This window comes from Triticum aestivum, chromosome 3B, assembly GCF_018294505.1.
Source record: "Triticum aestivum cultivar Chinese Spring chromosome 3B, IWGSC CS RefSeq v2.1, whole genome shotgun sequence".
NCBI lineage: Eukaryota > Viridiplantae > Streptophyta > Magnoliopsida > Poales > Poaceae > Triticum > Triticum aestivum.
The window spans coordinates 820,205,028-820,224,758 of NC_057801.1; the positions used below are offsets into that span (position 1 = coordinate 820,205,028).

The 19,731-nt window shown below is 49.3% G+C and overlaps 1 long non-coding RNA gene across 1 annotated transcript; it reads left to right on the forward strand.

Annotated features, from left to right (window-relative positions):
• Nucleotides 1-14,860: 14,860 nt before the first annotated feature.
• On the forward strand, nt 14,861-16,445 carry LOC123072647 (uncharacterized). Its single transcript, XR_006435297.1, has 3 exons — nt 14,861-15,154; nt 15,789-15,932; nt 16,014-16,445. It is a non-coding gene; the product is annotated as an uncharacterized lncRNA (long non-coding RNA).
• Nucleotides 16,446-19,731: the final 3,286 nt, after the last annotated feature.

A 19,731-nucleotide genomic window follows, 5' to 3' on the forward strand; every position in this document is an offset into this window, starting at 1 on the left:
CCAGCGCCCGCGGCATCGGCCGCGCCCGCCTCCAACCCGTGGCCGGTCTGGCCTGCCCCGGCCCCCTCCGCGCCGGCTGCGCCGGCCCCCACGCCGTCCCCACCACCTAGCGCCGGCCTGAGTCAGGGCCCTTCTGGGGGGCTTCCGATCCAGCAGGTGCGATTTCCACCGTCGCCCTCTCCGATTCCGGCCTGGCTCACCGGAACGTCGCCACCGCCAGTCTACACGGAAGCCGGAGACCCGTCGGTGCCCACCCTACAGTTCGGCGCGCCGTCCTCGGCTCTTCGCATCGGCGAACCGGTGGGCGCTGGCGCATCAACACCGACACCACCTCGCTTCGCCCGGATCGACTTTGCCACGTATGATGGCTCGGAGGACCCTCTTAACTGGTTAAACCAGTGTGATCAGTTCTTCCGGGGGTAGCGCACACCGGCGTCCGAGCGCACTTGGCTCGCGTCATACCACCTCCGGGGTGTCGCCCAGACATGGTACTACGCCCTCGAGCAGGACGAGGGCGGCATGCCCCCCTGGGATCGCTTCCGCGAGCTGTGTCTCCTTCGCTTCGGACCACCGCGGCGCGGCAGCCGCTTGTCCGAGCTGGGCCGCCTACCCTTCACCTCCACGGTCCAGGATTTCGCCGACCGCTTCTAGGCTCTGGCGTGTCACGCGCCGGGGGTGACGGCACTACAGCGGGCTGAGCTCTTCGTCGGGGGCCTTCATGACCACATCCGCGTGGACGTCGAGATGAAGGGACCCCAGGACCTGCAGACGGCCATGTACTACGCTCGGGCGTTCGAGCAGCGCGCCCAGGCCTTAACACGGCCCGCACCACCTCGGGGGAGCCGCGTGCCTCCACGCCCACCGCCGGCCACGCCAGCTCCTTCAGCCGCCGCACCAGCAGCCACTCCGGCCGCGACGCGGCCCTTCCGGCGCCTCTCGCAGGCCGAGCAGCTCGAGCGCCGCCGCCTGGGGCTGTGCTTTAACTGCGATGCGCCCTATGCTCCGGGCCATGTCTGCCCGCGCCTCTTCTACTTGGAGACAGTCGACGAGACAGAGGACGCTACCACCGACGATGGACTCGGCGACCCAGCCGCTGTCGAGGTCGCGCCGGCACCCGTGCCCGCGCCGGCTACGGCCCTGGTCGTCTCCCTCCATGCATTGGCCGGCATCCGCAATGAGCGGACTATGCTTATCCCGGTCACAATCCACGGCGAGACTCTGGTGGCTCTCTTGGACACAGGCTCTACACATAACTTTCTACCGGAGGCTACTATGCGGCGCCTTGCTCTACAGCCGTCGGGAGGGGAGCAGCTGCGGGTCACCGTCGCTAATGGCGACCGCCTCCGATGCCATGGGCTCGCCCGGGACGTTCCCATTACTATCGGCAACGAGCACTTCACCATCACGTGTGCCGGCATCGACTTGGGCTGCTTCGACTTCATCCTCAGCGTCGACTTTTTGCGGACTCTCGGTCCCATCCTTTGGGACTTCGACGCCCTGACGATGACCTTCTGGCGCATGGGCCGCCGCATCCGGTGGGAGGGCGTCGGAGGCGCCCCGGCGTCACCCCCACTCCAGCTCGTCGCGGCTACCACGGAGGCCGAGCATCCCCTGCTGGATCACCTCCTACAACAGCACGCGGATCTTTTTGAGGAACCCCGGGGCCTTCCGCCGGCTCGGATCTACGACCACCGTATTCATCTCCTGCCAGGCACAGCTCCGGTGGCAGTACGGCCCTACCGGTACCCGCAGTTGCAGAAGGACGAGTTGGAGCGGCAGTGCGCACTCATGCTTGCCGCGGGCATTATCCGAATATCGACTTCACCCTTTACGGCACCGGTCCTCCTCGTTCGCAAGTCGGACGGCACCTGGCGTTTCTGCATCGACTACAGTGCCCTTAACGCTCTCACCCTTAAGGATAAATTTCCTATCCCGGTTGTCGATGAACTCTTGGATGAGCTACATGGGGCGCGCTTCTTCACCAAGCTGGATCTCCGGTCGGGGTATCATCAGGTGCGCATGCATCCCGACGACATCGCCAAGACGGCGTTCCGGACTCATCACGGCCACTTCGAGTTTTTGGTGATGCCCTTTGGCCTCTCCAACGCCCCAGCGACATTCCAGGCCTTGATGAATGATGTCCTCCGGCCCTACTTATGTCGGTTTGTGCTCGTTTTCTTTGATGACATTCTTATCTACAGCGCCTCTTGGGCAGAGCACCTCCAGCATGTGGCCATTGTCTTCAACGAGCTTCGGGCGCATCATCTTTCGTTCGGGACACCTTCGGTCGCTTACCTCGGCCATGTCATCTCGGCCGAGGGAGTGGCTATGGACGCCGACAAGGTGGCGGCCGTCGCCGCGTGTCCGCTTCCGCAGTCTCCGCGGGCTCTTCGCGGGTTTCTTGGCCTTGCGGGGTACTACCGGAAGTTCATCCGGGAGTTTGGCCTCATCGCGGCCCCACTCACGCGCCTTCTCCGTCGCGACGCCTTCTCTTGGGATGAGGAGGCCACTTCAGCATTCGAGGCCCTCAAGGGGGCCCTTACGACGGGACCCGTACTACAGATGCCGGATTTCGACCTTCCCTTCACCGTCGACTGCGACGCCTCCGGTGCAGGGTTTGGTGCGGTCCTGCATCAGGGCGATGGACCCCTCGCCTTCTTCAGCCGTCCCTTTGCTGCACGCCATCTTAAGTTGGCGGCGTATGAGCGTGAGCTTATTGGGTTGGTGCAGGCGGTACGACACTAGCGGCCCTATCTTTGGGGTCGTTCTTTCCGGATCCGCACGGATCACTACAACCTCAAGTTCATGCTGGATCAAAGGCTCTCGACGGTCCCTCAGCACCAGTGGATCAGTAAGCTCTTTGGCTTTGATTTCACCGTCGAGTATCGACCGGGTCGCCTTAACACCGTCGCCGACGCCCTATCCCGGCGTGACGCCGATGTGGACGACGGCGTGGCGGAGGGGACGGCCTTCTGCATCATCATCGGGCCCTCGTTCGCCCTCTACGCCGACATCCGCCACGCGACCGCGACCGCGGCCGACGCCCTCCTCTTGCAGCAGCAGCTGACGGCGGGCGAGCTGGACGAGCCGTGGCGCCTCGCCGATGGCCTGCTTCTCCATGGGCGCCGCATCTTCGTCCCGGCACACGACGATCTTCGTCAGCAGGTGCTGCGTCTCGCTCACTCGGCGGGCCATGAGGGCGTGCAGAAGACGCTCCATCGTCTCCGCGCCGACTTCTACATTCCAGGTGATCGTGCCCTGGTCCGTGATTGGGTACGGTCTTGTGTGACGTGTCAGCGCAACAAAACGGAGACACTGAGGCCAGCTGGCATGCTTCAGCCCTTGGAGGTTCCATCTCAGGTTTGGGCAGACATCTCCATGGATCTCATTGAGGGCCTTCCCAAGGTGGGCGGCAAATCCGTCATTCTCACAATGGTCGACCGCTTCTCCAAGTATGCTCATTTCATCGCCCTTGGCCATCCATATTCAGCAGCATCTGTCGCACGGGCCTTCTTCGATGGCATTGTCCGTCTCCACGGGTTTCCTTCTTCGATTGTCAGTGATCGGGATCCTGTCTTCACGGGCCATGTGTGGCGCGACCTTTTCCGGCTGGCGGGCGTGAAGCTCTGCCTGAGCACTGCCTTCCACCCTCAGACAGACGGCCAGTCTGAGATCGTTAACAAGGTGATTGCCATGTATTTGCGTTGTGTTACAGGTGATCGCCCTCGTGCATGGGTGGACTGGCTCTCGTGGGCGGAGTACTGCTACAACACCTCTTTTCACTCCGCCCTTCGTGCTACGCCCTTTGAGGTGGTTTATGGTCGGCCGCCCCCGCCGATCCTGCCGGTGGATGCGGCCTCGGCACGGACCGAGGCGGCCGGGGCGCTTTTGAGGAGCCGTGATGAGATGCTCGCGGAGGTCCAGCAACGGCTTCTCCAGGCCCAGCAACTGGCCAAACGATATTATGATGGCCACCATCGCGAGATGGAGTTTGCGGTAGGCGATTGGGTATGGCTGCGTTTACTTCACCGCTCTACGCAGTCATTGGACCCCAGCGCACGGAAGAAACTCGGTCCTCGTTATGCCGGTCCCTTTGCTATCTTGGAACGCATTGGGAAAGTGGCGTACCGTCTTCAGCTTCCGGCCGGCGCGCGCATTCATGATGTCTTCCACGTCGGGCTGCTAAAGCAATTCTGCGGTGATCCACCCGCGGCACCGCCGGCCCTTCCGCCGGCCTCGGACGGACGTCTCCTTCCTGCACTAGAGAAGGCGCTCAAGGCCCAGCTGCGCCGTGGCTCCTGGTACGTGTTGATTCGGTGGGCTGGACTACCAGAGGAGGACGCTACTTGGGAGCAGCGCGAGGAGTTCCACCAGCACTACCCCGACTTTCAGCTCGAGGACGAGCTGTTTGCGCAGGCGGGGAGAGATGTTATGACCGGCCAGGTCTATGGCCGCCGTAGGCCCACTGGGCTGGCTTAAGGCCCAAGTTATCTTAGGTTTATTTTCAGATTATGGTTATATATACAAGTTGTAAGACTATTTTGAGAATCAAGCAATAAGACTATTCTATTGCCCGGCTCCCAGAGGAGCCGGAACCCTAACCCTAGCCGTCTCTCTCCTGCGCCGCCGCCGCTCAGCCGCAAGGACGGTGCCTCGCCGCCGGCCGCCGCGCTCCAGCCCTCGCCCAGCTCCCTCCTTCCCCTACAATCTTCGCCCTAGAATCCTAGCCCGTAACATAGTCCTACGACTATGGCAAAAGTAATCCCACAAGTTTGCTTCGCTTGGGAAGGACCCTTCATAATCTCCCAAGTGCTGAGAGATGGCACTTTCCGACTGTATGACATCCTCAACCACGAAGAGACGAAGGCGACTCGGAACATAACACTCCTATGCCGATTCTACATGAGTTTTCCTCTCGTCATTTCCTGTTTTTTGCTTTGTAGTATGATAACATGATAACAGTTTCGAGTCCAACTTGAAGATATAAAATTTCCATTTCCAATAAATATTCTTTGAATGTTTTCCAAATGTTCTAACTTGGCATAAAGTTGCAGTAAATTGAGTGGCTTCGCCACACTAGGGGGCTGACTACACTCGTGGGCTACGCCACACTCGGGGGCTACGCTAAGCCCGGATTAGGCCACTAAAGAACTCTTTGGAAGATTGCTCCTTGACCTTCCCTCCTTTCTATGCAAAGAAATTAAAGGAAACTCGGATGACTGCGGCAACCTCTTGTCACCGACTAGTCCGCCGTCCGTCTGCCTAGTTGGCAAGAAAAAAAAAGCGAAAGGACCCGACGACCTATTGCGAAAGATTCAAAGGGGAAAAAGTCAGAAAAAATATTTCAAGTGCAGCAAAAGTACTTAAGGTAGAAAGTGTGAAGACTGTATCTTCACCACCATCGGTTGGGCTTAAAGTTTTACATCTTCACTCAGCATACCGAGGCAACTTTAAATTGTTTCTCACTCCTTAGGCTCATAGTCAACATTAGTCGGCTCCAGGAAGTCGTCCAAATCAACGAAGGACACCACTCGGTTGGCAGCGTAGTGGAACCTTGGGAAGATCTCATTAAGGTCCACATCTTTGTTGGGGAACGTAGTAATTTCAAAAAATTTCCTACGCACACGCAAGATCATGGTGATGCATAGCAACGAGAGGGGAGAGTGTTGTCTACGTACCCTCGTAGACTGTAAGCGGAGGCGTTATATCAACGCGGTTGATGTAGTCGAACGTCTTCACGATCCGACTGATCCAAGTACCGAAAGCACGTCACCTCCGAGTTCTGCACACATTCGGCTCGGTGACGTCCTCGCCTTCTCGATCCAGCAAGAGGGGCGAAGTAGTAGATGAGTTCCGGCAGCACCACGGCGTGGTGTCGGTGTTGGTGAAGAACAATCTTTGCAGGGCTTCGCCTAAGCACTACGAAAACTATGACGGAGGATAAACTAGAGGAGACGGGGTTGCCGGCACTCGGCTTGGTGTTTCTTGATGTGTCTTTGGTGCTAGCCCTGCCCCTCTATTTATATGTTGAGCCTTGGGGTCGAAACTTGGAGTAAAAGCCTCCACAAAGTTGGTTTCACCCGAAAGGCAAGAGTCCTTCTCGGACTCCAGGGCCAGACGTCAGGGTTCCCGGCGTCTGGACCCAGACGCCAGGGACCCTGGCGTCTGGCCCCTGGACTCCGCAAAACTTCCTTTTGCGTTTTCCAAAAACCTCGTGGGCTTTCCCCTTTGGCCCAGATAAAGTGTTCTCGTGCCCAAACATTTCGGGAAACATCCGGAACCCCTTCCGATGGATTCTAGAACCTTTCCGGAGATCAAGCACTACTATCCACATATCAATCTTTACTTCCGGACCATTCCGGAGTTCCTCGTCATATCCGTGATCTCATCCAAAACTCCGAACAACATTCGGTCACCAACATACATAACTCATAGTACTATATCGTCAACGAACGTTAAGCGTGCGGACCCTACGGGTTCGAGAACTATGTAGACATGACCGAGACACCTCTCTGGTTAATAACCAATAGCGGGACCTGGATGCCCATATTGGCTCCTACATATTCTACGAAGATCTTTATCGGTCAGACCGCATAACAACATACGTTGTTCCCTTTGTCATCGGTATGTTATTTGCCCGAGATTCGATCGTCGGTATCTCAATTCCTAGTTCAATCTCGTTACCGGCAAGTCTCTTTACTCGTTCCGTAATACATCATCTCACAACTAACTCATTAGTTGCAATGCTTGCAAGGCTTATGTGATGTGCATTACCGAGAGGGCCCAGAGATACCTCTCCGACAATCGGAGTGACAAATCCTAATCTCGAAATATGCCAACCCAACATGTACCTTTGGAGACACCTGTAGAGCTCCTTTATAATCACCCAGTTACGTTGTGACGTTTGGTAGCACACAAAGTGTTCCTCCGGCAAACGGGAGTTGCATAATCTCATAGTCATAGGAACATGTATAAGTCATGAAGAAAGCAATAGCAACAAACTAAACGATCATCGTGCTAAGCTAACGGATGGGTCAAGTCAATCACATCATTCTCTAATGATGTGATCCCGTTAATCAAATGACAACTCATGTCTATGGCTAGGAAACATAACCATCTTTGATGAACGAGCTAGTCAAGTAGAGGCATACTAGTGATACTCTGTTTGTCTATGTATTCACACATGTATCATGTTTCTGGTTAATACAATTCTAGCATGAATAATAAACATTTATCATGAAATAAGGAAATAAATAATAACTTTATTATTGCCTCTAGGGCATACTTCCTTCAATCTTTGCCTTGCTCATCGATGGGGATGCCCTTCTTGATGTTGGAGAGGCCCTCAGCAGTCGGAAAGTGCCCTTGCACAAGAGTCAGTGTTGTTAAGGCTCCGGCCTTGGCAGACGACTCCGTCCATTGCATAATGCGTTTAGGGGCTTGGAGCAATTGAGTGGACAGGCTGTGGACACCAACTCGAGCGAGTGCGTCCAGCCACAGGGATGTGCAAACCCCCCGTGCAGCTGACGTCAACCGCTAAAGCGGACTGATGGTTTGCGCCATCTGATCCTTGAGCATGGCCAAACTCCTGTCTAATTGTCTTGGATTGACGACAGTGGACCAGGCGTCGGCCACTCGGGCATTCTTGGCCCTCACATCCGGGGAAACTTTGCAAAAAAGAACACCCACATATAACGACTAAGTTAATAGAGTTGATAAAAGTTCTTCTCTTCCGAGAGAAAAGAAAATCTGACAAAAGTTCTTCTCTTCCGAGAGAAAAGACTCACTAGACGAACGTCAATTGGAGAAGTGCAGATGACCGGTGAGGCCCAACCTGAAGGCAACTTGCTTTCCCCCAGCTGGGTCATAGCTGACTAATGCTCTGCATTTAGATTGGAGCGCTCCCGGACTAGGTCGTCAAAGTTGCCTTGGACTCGGTCGTTGATCTCCTAGAGAAGCTTGTTCTCCCTCATGAGGTCCTCGACAACCTTTTCCTGGTTCCGGGCGATCGCCACCGACTTCTTGGCCTCCCAGAGGGTCTCGTCTAAGTCCTTGTAATTCTCCAGCGTCATGACTGCAGAGGCGGTAGACATAGTGCCCGTCAGTCGGGTCCTTAACCGCTGGTTTTCATCAACCAAGGCAGCTGCAGAAGCGACCAGTCGGTATAAAGATCCGGAGCAAAAGGGAATTCACAATTGAGTGCATTACCTCCTTCCTATCTGTCCGTCGCCGTTCGGCGTTCACCCAGCTGCTTCGCCTCATCCGCGAGCTTCAGACACAACTCCCTCTCGTTCTTGAGTGTCGCATACTTGCCACTGTACCTGGCAAGTGCCTGCAGAGAAAACATGATCTCATCTGGTTAGCCTGTCAACAAGCACATTAGCATTTCTTAAAGAGTAAAGACTCAACCCAACTGTTAGCAGTGGGCTTCAGCCTTGGGGGCTACTCCCATCGGTCGCATTGATCGTGCACCCGGTGATGAAAATAATCTTAAGACTTGACCTGATTGCCAACAATCGGCTCGACGGCCACCGGTCGCACTAATCATGCATTCGATGATGAGAAGACTCTAAGACTCAACCCGACTGCCAGTAGTCAGCTCAAGCATTGGGGGCTATGGCCACCGGTCGCACTGATCATGCACCCGACGATGAATGAACAACTTACGGGTTCTGACCTAGGGAGCCAAGTCCATGAAGTTCAAGGATGGCTATATCTACATCTGGCAAAAGGTACTTCCAAAGACCCCGACCGACTGCCAGCAGTCGGCTGGGGCCTGGGGGCTTCACCCACGGGTGCATTAAGCATGCCCCCGACACCGACTGAAAAAAACTTGCTCCGCCCGAAGAAATTTTATTGGCGAGTGGATACACCTCAACATTCTCACAGATGACCTTGCCCAGGTCCGCGAGGGCCAGGGCATCGGAGAGGTTCTTGCACGTCAGCTCCTCCAGCTTATTCAACCCTGACACCGTTAGGCAGGCAGACACTGTTGATCGCCCTGTCAGCGCTGTCCATGTCAACGATAGTTGACGGGGCTGTGCTAGAGCTGGTACCAAGCCCCTCTGGGAGACGACGGTACAGGCGGCGAGCTCGATAGGGGCAGCTCGAGTCGAGGCGAGGGCAACAGTCTGGTTCAATGTCGAGTGGACGACACTCGGCGGCGTGTCAGCAGGCGAACTTCATGTACTACTTCAACATCTTCAGCGGGGGCAACCGAAGCTGCCTAGGGTTCTCTCTCTTCACAGACGGGACAACGTCCACGTCCATGGGCTGGGAGAGGATCTCATCTCCTTATCTCATGTCATCGGCACCCCTAGGCGTGAAAATGTCGACAACCTGGGAGGCCGGGGGAGCGGCCCGCATGGTCGGCTCAGCCAATGGAGCCGGCTGAGCGGAAGGTGGTGTCTTACTAACAGAATTGCCAAACCTTTTCCTCTGCTTGCTGCAATCCAGGAGGAGGATAACTGTCAGGACTTCATCAAAATTCGACAATACAAAGAACTATCAACTACTCACTAGTCGGACTTGGGTATACTGCTACTTCGTGAGGTCAGGCTGAGCAGGGTCTCGGGATCCTTGGCGACGGAGGCTTGGCGGGGGCGCTTGGACAATTGCTCCGCCTCTGTGCGAGCGACGTCCTCCCGTTGCCGCTTGCTTCGAGAGCATGCAGGGGAGGGGAAAGGAGCAACCTCCTCCACCTTCGGGTCGGTCCTCTCCTCGGGGTCGGCGGCGGACGGGCCCTGGAGCGCCGAGTGGGACGTCGCCCTCTCTCGCCGTCGGAGGACTCGTCTTGAGAAGAAAAGCCATCCCCTGCATTTTCTGACTGAGGCATAAGAGAAACAACATCGCACACGGATCGAACTAAAACGACAGGAATGAAGTCAAGTGCAAGAACTTACTGCAGGGGGAGCTACCCGACTCCGAGGGGCTTGACGGGGCCGTCCCGGCTAATTGGGCCCTGGGTTCTAGTGATCCGCCTCATCCAAGCCTCAAAGGTGGTGTCCTCCAGTCGGAGCGCCGAGGCACGCTGGGGTCCCGACCCCCTGTGTAGTACCACATCCCACGACCATGGGCCTTGAGAGGCTGGATTCGCTGGCTGACCCACGCAGCCATGATGTCTTGGCCGGATAGGCCGGTAGCCGACAGCACGGCCACCTGCTTCGCTAATACTGTGGCTTGCTTCGCCTTCCCTCGAGTGGGCTTCAACCCCCGGAAGGGGTGCCACACGACGGGGGTGGAGGAGTACGGGGGCAGGGCCACATCACAGATTGGAGTCGACAGCTCCTCAAAGTAGAACCACGTAGAGGTCCACCCCTTCAGTGAGTCAGGGCACTTCATCTCGAAGTAGCTCGACATGCGCTTGGCCTGGATACCGGGTGCCTTGCATGTGTCGTAGACGTCCTTCGGCATCGTCTGCAGCTTCACATAGAAAAAAAAATGCTTCAACAGGGCCCAATCTAGCGAAATGCCAAGGAAGGCCTCGGTCAAGGTCACAAAGCTGGAGAGGTGGGCGACCGTGTTCGGTGGGAGATGGTGGAGCCGCACATGGAAAAAATCCGGCATCTGCCGGAAGAAGGGGTGGATCAGGAGGCCCAATCCCTGATGTGAGGATCGCCGACTCATTCCCGCGGGGAGCCGGCTCCCGCTCGTGGGAGTCCGGCACCCGTCAGGCGTCTTTCGGCAGCTGATGGTCCTGCTCGTACGCGCGGAGGATGCCCTCCGTCACTATCGACGGGAGCCAGTTCTCGCGCTCCTTGTCCTCAGCGGCGGCGGCCGCAGAGAGCTCTCCGCCCGCGGTAGACGATGCACCGCTGGCAGCCTTGGCCTTCTCGAGCTTGCGGGTTGAGGAAGACATGCGATCCGAGGCCTCGAGGGGAGGAAGAGGAAGGGATACGAAACTGCTCCGGTGGCTGTGGAAGATGTGGGGGACGTGCACAAACCCTCCCACGTATGGCTGGGTATTTATACCCGAGTGTGAGGCGAAACCGCCGTGAGAAGTCTGCACGACACACGTCAAAAAGGGGCCGTGGCATCAATTCAACACGGGAGTCCAGACGGCCAACATTTAAAACCAACTACACCGCGAAGCGTCACTTGGGTATTCTGTCCGATGGCTCGCGGAACCGTCTTCCTGCGCGACTAGTCAGATAGAAGCTTGTCAGAAAAGCAAAAGATCTTGATGTGATGATTCATGAAGATCTGCAATGATGACTGCTGACAACTCACCTTCCAGCTGGCTGACGACTCGCCTTCCAGTCGGTTGATGACTTGCTTTTTGGTCGGCTAAGAATCACAAATCAAATCGACCAGCAGGGACTGTCCCGGGTCGAACTATCTGTGTCCGAAGCATGATGGCTATCCGACAGGGGCGGACCCACGTTGAACCACCCGGTGTCACTGGACACCGGCTAAATTTGACTCGCCCTTGTATATGATCCGCATGTTACGGCTAGGACACCGACATGGACACCGGCTGAATCGTGAGACTGAAAGCGAGCGAGCGACGAAGCACCGGCGTGGCCTATTTGGCTAGTGAGGGCCTGGTAGCAGCCCATTTGGCTAGTTTGCCGTTATTATTGATCAATTGGACCGATCCTCTGTACGTGCGCCTGTTCGTGTTAGTCTGTTCATCTCCTCACGCTAGAATCCTCGAGACTGTCTCACCCACATGCAGATCGGTGGGTAATTCAAAGGAAAATATACGACATTTTTTTAACAAAGTACATACACATGCGTTCATATATACACGCATGCACTCATCACTATTAATATACACGCACACACGAGCACCTTCGAAAGACTAAGCCGGTATATCATCTTGACATTGACGAAGTCACCTAAGATATCTTGTAGTCGACGAGAATGTATCCTCACACCGAACGCGCATGACCAGAAATTCTGAAATAAATTCAAAAATAAATGCAAGCACAGGATTTTAACCCTATAGGCTGGGATACCACCGTCATTCGAACTATCCAACCCTATGCGAGCACAGGATTTTAACCCTATAGGTTGGTTCGCAAATATACAACACTTTGCAAGGTCACCAATCTCTCTGAATTATAAGTACTCGTATGTATTTTAATTTTTTTAACGCGTATGTATTTTAATTTGTTACATCTTTAATTCATGTTTTCCAAATTATATGGGTATTACAGGAAAATTGGATTGCCATGGCTTGCATATTTTCCATAATATCGTCCATTTGGATTATTTCCGGACCATACAAGATGAGTAAAACAAACGAGTAAAAGCTTCACAACATGGAACACTTCATTTTGCTAAGCATTTTTACCGTCAAATATTTTAAATTGTTGAGTGTATTTCATTTTTATATATATCCACCAGTGTATAGTACACATATGGACACCGGGACATTTTTGTTCTGGGTCCGCCCCTGCTATCCGAGTGCCCGCCACTTGAAGGAAACCGTTGTGGACCTGTTCTGCTTAAAGAGCAAGGGGCACTCGCGATATCCTCCATGGCACGACTCAGATTCCCTTGGGGAGCTGAATATTCCTCACAGAAGGACTTCCGACAGGTGTTCTTCCGAAGGATATTGACTGGTAATGCTTGATCCGATCAAGCCCAGATTCCTGGGACTGTGACTTGAAATTTGATGATCCCAGATGCCTCGGACTTTCACTTGAAATTTGATGATACGCCCGACTGTACATTCCTACCCCCCTAACATTGTCAGGATTATATCCACGACATCATGAGAGTTGTTCTCTTAAAGGTCAGCTCTCCTCTCTTGGATTTCATTGGATCCAACTACTTTTCTTCCCATCCCCACACAGCTGCGGCTCACCACCTTGATAGATGCAGGGACAATGCCATGGAAGGTCTCTCTTGTTCTCTGTTTCATTCATGGTCATGATGATCTAGGTTTAGCTAGGAATCTGCTACTTTTAGGCTTAACCTATTGTTCATGGATGATCTCTTCTCCTTCTGCAGCAGCAGCAGGATGGATTTGGCACAGCGGAGATTGGCCTCCGCGCCGACGTCGGCCACAAATTTGCCTGGTGAACTACTCCAGATCCTCTTCCTTCCTCTTCTGTGCACCGCCTGCATGTTAATTGTTTGTGTTAATGCGTGGGGTGAGAAATCAAATTGAGTGTGTTTCCATTGTCTATGATCTTTGATTTTTTTGTACATATAATTTAGTTTCAAGTGTGTCTCTTAGCCTTATGTGTGCAATTTAATTGCTAAGTTTTTTGTCAGAAAATATCCGTGATACTTACTAAATCATTCCGTACTGTACATTGCAATATCTGTAATTGATACCACCCAGTCATATTCCTATTTGTATACTGTACCTACATTTAATTGCAAAAAATTGTAGGGAACAGAAACTGGGACGCAAATAATGTCTTAGCATACATTTTCTGTAAGATGATTCAGTTTACCTATCCTCATCAGATGAATGTAATATCTATGATATGGACTAGATGAACTAAACTGATTTTTTGTTGATACTCCTTACTGTGCTATACACCTCCATGAATGCAGCGTGCTACAGTGGAAGCTTGGAACAAAGAAAGAGGTAAACTGAAGCCTGGAAAAGGCAAGAAGGTAGCCTGCTTTGATTTGCATACATCTCAGGTATTTCCCATTAGCTGTATCAATGTACTAATGGCTCGCTTTTGCAGTTGACATCGCAAAAGCCTCGGTATTCTATTTGAAAAATGCGTACTTTTTCTAAAATTGTTATTGCTCAGTGTTCTTAACAAAATCTACCAAAGTTGCAATTAACATAAAATGATATATGTAGATCTTATGATCATTTTAATTTGCGGATATATTTCGTGTGCATAAGGAGACAAAATACACTTGCTTTTAGCATTCCTTCTTCAATGGTAAGTTCGTGTATAAGTATACAGGAAAAAACGCATTCCAACCCTACTCTTTGCGCATATGTTTAATGTTTAAGGGATCTGGCACCATGGTTTTCACTTTCAGTGAGATTTCAATGAAATTCACTGAATTTCATTAATTTCAGCAGTCATTGAAATATTTACCTTTTGGCCGGAATATTTCAGCCATTTCAGTAGTACACATGAATTCAAATATTTCAAAAATAATTTCAAAACATTGTTTAATTGAATTCAAGTGAATATTTTGGCCTTTTGGCAAATGCAAACCGATATAACTGGAACTCATTGAATTTCAGTTGGTGCTGAATGTTTCTCTGAAACTGAAAGTGAAAACCTTGTCTAGCATTGTGGCACATCATATGAATGATTTTGTGTATTGTTTTACTTGGTGGACTTTCTGGTGTTGCCTGCTGAAGCTACATGGCTATGCCCTGCAGCACAATGCTTGGAACAATTGTAAAAGGTCACTGCCATTGTATACACAAATTTATTCCCATATTCTGGACATATAAAGTACAGTGGCATCATTTCATGAATGTGGAACCAAATTGCCCCAAACTGATTTTTTCATAAATTTTAATTTATTGGTGTAAAATATGGAGTGCGTCATTACTTTGTAATATCAGGTTTATTCATATAAATCTCTTGACTCTGATTTTACTTTGCCTTGCCATTTCAACCTGTCTAGGCTGTGGAGCTCTAGATGTAGAAGCTCCCCTACGCCCACCCTTTTAGGCACAGCCGCTTGCCGCTGCGAACATCAATGATTCCAGTGACGACCAACTATTTGGTGAAATGTCAGAACAGACGAAGGTTTATTTTCCTTCCAATTCGGTCTGGATAGATTGCGATGTTATTTTCCCAGATTTGTGGTCTTCCAAAAACAACGGACTGTTCCTTAAACAGATCAAAAGCAACTCCACAGCCAGGCTAAATTTCTTAAGGAATTTTAGTCATAAACTACATGTCGTGGTAATTAGTTATGTAGTCTCTTTATTTGGTTTATCTTGATCACAATATGTAGTGTTAGGTCTAGAAAGATATATTGTAATGGTGAGCAGTTTATCGAATGATGATGAGTTCTCTTTCTTACATAAATTTGAGATTTTTATTATGATAAACAGATCTCATTTATGATGAAAGGTGAGAATTTTACCAAAGGGTGATGAAGAAACATGCTTTACCATGTCCTCTAATCAGTTCTGGAGATATTGCTATGCTCCAAAAGGAAGCTCCTGTCCTGGGCTACAACTTACTGGCACATCCAGTCGATGGTAAGCATTATTCAGTAATGTTTACAGGGCATAATATTTAGATAGATGGATAAATCTAATTGTCACCACTCACCAATTATAGTCTTGTGATTCTTCAAAAGCCAAATGATCTTTTCTGTGACCTTTGAAGCTCAGTTCCTGTCTTCGCATCTCAGTTCAACGCTTATGCGCTGATCTACATTGATTACAGTTTTACTTGATGAATTATATTTGCATTGTGATCAAAATATAGATATAATCATACTGTTTGTGATTTGTCTTCCTTCCTCAAATATGGATCCTTGCAAATACTTGGTCATTAGGTGTTGTCTCTAGTTATTTTTCTGTTCGATGGAATAATTAGGGTATTAAAACATTGATTTCACTTAAAATCCCTTGGCATCTATTTTCATTCTGCCACATCCATTAACCGATTGCCGTATATTACAATTGCACAAGGTTAGGGGTATGCCTCATCAAATCGAGTTACGAAATGCAGGGCAGGGTGACAGGAACCAACTGAAACAACTAATAAAAACATGACCAGTTTAGAACCTACTGACACCATGGTATTAACAGAAGTACTTATTACCATTGTTGCACCTATGCATGCTTTTAAGTATTAACCTCAACATATGTTTTGACCCTTCTACAGAACTGATACTACAAACTCACGATTGAAATCGCTGTGGTAAATTGACCTATGACTGGTGATATATGGGATGCAAAGTTTGCTGGAAGAAGCTGAAAATGGTGCATTGAAATGTCCTACATGTTCCAATCCAGAACCATGACCAAGGTATTTTTTTACCCATATTACATCTCAATTGGTAACTGTGTCACAAGCAAACAATTCACCACAATTCCATCATGTAAATAGGTACAAAATAGCAGTGCTTGCAATAGACATGGAACATGAGGAGGAACCAAACCCAGTATTCACAGAGTTTGCCTTTTTTAGAGCACGAGGAGATATAATCACTGGAAGAAGCGCAAACTCGGCTGTAGCTCATGGAAAAGGACGAGTTGGTTAGCTGGCACTGGAAATAGAGGACTTTCTGGAACAAAAATATTGTGAGCGGTCACTACAAATAGTAGATCCCTGGGCTGATTTTTATTAGTATTTCCAAGTGCAAGCAACAGATCATGTGCAAAGTGAGGCACCATTAACTCGACATTGAATGGTTAATCCGCCATCTGCATCGGACGTTCCATGCAGGGGCGGACCCAGAACAAAAATGTCCCGGTGTCCATATGTGTACTATACACTGGTGGATATATATAAAAATGAAATACACTCAACAATTTAAAATATTTGACGGTAAAAATGCTTAGCAAAATGAAGTGTTCCATGTTGTGAAGCTTTTACTCGTTTGTTTTACTCATCTTGTATGGTCCGGAAATAATCCAAATGGACGATATTAAGGAAAATATGCAAGCCATGGCAATCCAATTTTCCTGTAATACCCATATAATTTGGAAAACATGAATTAAAGATGTAACAAATTAAAATACATACGCGTTAAAAAAATTAAAATACATACGAGTACTTATAATTCAGAGAGATTGGTGACCTTGCAAAGTGTTGTATATTTGCGAACCAACCTATAGGGTTAAAATCCTGTGCTCGCATAGGGTTGGATAGTTCGAATGACGGTGGTATCCCAGCCTATAGGGTTAAAATCCTGTGCTTGCATTTATTTTTGAATTTATTTCAGAATTTCTGGTCATGCGCGTTCGGTGTGAGGATACATTCTCGTCGACTACAAGATATCTTAGGTGACTTCGTCAATGTCAAGATGATATACCGGCTTAGTCTTTCGAAGGTGCTCGTGTGTGCGTGTATATTAATAGTGATGAGTGCATGCGTGTATATATGAACGCATGTGTATGTACTTTGTTAAAAAAATGTCGTATATTTTCCTTTGAATTACCCACCGATCTGCATGTGGGTGAGACAGTCTCGAGGATTCTAGCGTGAGGAGATGAACAGACTAACACGAACAGGCGCACGTACAGAGGATCGGTCCAATTGATCAATAATAACGGCAAACTAGCCAAATGGGCTGCTACCAGGCCCTCACTAGCCAAATAGGCCACGCCGGTGCTTCGTCGCTCGCTCGCTTTCAGTCTCACGATTCAGCCGGTGTCCATGTCGGTGTCCTAGCCGTAACATGCGGATCATATACAAGGGCGAGTCAAATTTAGCCGGTGTCCAGTGACACCGGGTGGTTCAACGTGGGTCCGCCCCTGGTTCCACGGTCTTCGTGTTCCACCCAACACCAGGCAACACAACTGTCAAGAATGTGCTGCTGGCTCCACCATCTCCTGACTACTGTATGAGGGTGTGTCATTGGAACCAAAAACAAAAAGGCAAGCAGTTGACGATCCACCCATGGGCCAAGCAAAAGAAAAGGTCAGCTCGATTTTATTGCAGCAAATTAAAGAATGGTTGAATGTTCAGACCAATGATACAATATTTGTTTAACTATATGTAGATGTGCCGCTAAAGAGTCTTTTCCTTTAAAAGAGCCACGGGGAAGAGGAAGCTAATCTTTAGAAGTAGAACATGTCAGAAGCCTACCGTGTCACAATAATCATAGGTGCTACTGTTTGTTCCGTAAATGCGATAGCTTCTAAGCGTTCTTTCCTTTTAAACTAAGTACCTTGTGTTTTCATAGCTTTTGAATTGATGTCCTTTCAGCTGTAATGATATCCATCTGCTCACGTATTAAATTAGTACATCTATTATTCATCCATTACTCTTTTGTATTCCGGCCTATCATCTGTTATTCATCCACCACTTTGTATTCCAGCCTATTATACGAAGTAATAAGTGTTTGAAAATGCTACACATGAAAAGAAAATAAGCAATTTATGAACTGCCGAGATCATAGATGATACAAGCACACGCACAGACAATTGGCTTAGAGGCGCACCCGTCCACATGCTTGATAGACACAGCTAATAGGCTGCCAGAACAGACCCGAATACCTGAAATGCTACAGACGATACTAATTAGACAAGTACAAAATCTGAATGTTCTGATCGTGCAGACCAGTTAGCTGGGGTTCAAATTAGGACAAAACACATACTTTACACAGCAACCAACAGTGTGCCCCACCAATGTTCATAATAATAAAAAATTTATCTATATCTAGGGACCTCCTATGCGCCACATTTTGCGGCAAATAGCGAGCGCGCCGCACAAGACACGTGCGACTGGGCCGGCCCAGTGAGAGGCACCGCGTGGTGTATCTCAGCGGTAAAAATCGCAAAAAATGAAGTGACCCCCGCGCGAGAATTCCAACGCGGGATGTCTGTTTGCTACACAAGCGCTGCTAGCCACCGGAGCAAGCGACTGCATATGTCCAGTAGCGCACCGCTACAGTATTTAACAACTCACTATTTCGGGATAATCCCCCTTGCATGTTATTTTCTGTATATGTACGGTAGAATATAGGTTTTTGAACACATTTTAATACGAAAAGAATATTTGAGGAAATGTGAACAAAACTTGAAAGTTCAAACAGATTGTGAAGATTTTGTGAACATTCCAAACAACAAGAACAAAAATAATGAAGGTGTTTCGACAAGTGCACTTTTTTATGAAAGTGTTATATTTTGAAAATGCGCAACCATTATCTGAATTTCTGAACACATTTTCGGCAACATAAATATCTTTCTGAATACATGAAAAAATTATGAAATTCTAAACCGCAAACATTGTTTGCATTTTTGAACAAATATTTGAAGAAATAGAACATTTCATGAAATGCTGAACAAGAAATTCTAACTACGAACGTTTTTAAAATTTATGAACAATTGTTGAAAAATGGAGTTTCTTTTGGCAAATTCTGAAAATAATTTGGAACCACGAACATATTTAAAATATGTGACAAAATTTTGAAACCTTGAACATTGTTTCAACTGGGAACAAAGTTCAAAATTTTGAATTGTGAACAAATTTTGAAATATGAACAAATTTCATATTCGTGAACAAATTGTAAAATTCTGAATATTTTTCGAATTTTGAACAAGTTTTGAAACTGTAAACTTTTTTTGAATTGTGACCAAATTTCGAAACATGAATAAAATTGAAATTCATGAACAAAATTATAAAACCGCAAACATTTTTTAAATCTGCAAACAAATTTTGAAACTGCAAACATTTTTTGAATTGTGAACAAATTTAGAAACTCACAACCTTCGTAGATTAGTACCACCATAATTTCGTCCGATTTTGGTCCGTCGACCTTACCCATATTATGTTTTCTCTACCCGAGGTGGTACTAATCTATATAACTGCTGAAAAGCATCAGGTTCCTACCGACTTGGGCCTGCAGGCATTCCTACCGACTTGGGCCTGCATGCGTTCCTACCGACTTGGGCCTGCAGGCTAGGCCGTTGGCCCAACTCCAGGGTAACGCGAGAATCTGTATCTATACCTACTAATAAAGGGGCTATTGCTCTTACCACCATAATTTCGTCCGATTTTGGTCTGTCCACCTTACCCATATTATGTTTTCTCTACCCGAGGTGGTACTAATCTATATAACTCCTAATGGTTCCTACTGACTTGGGCCTGCAGGCGTTCC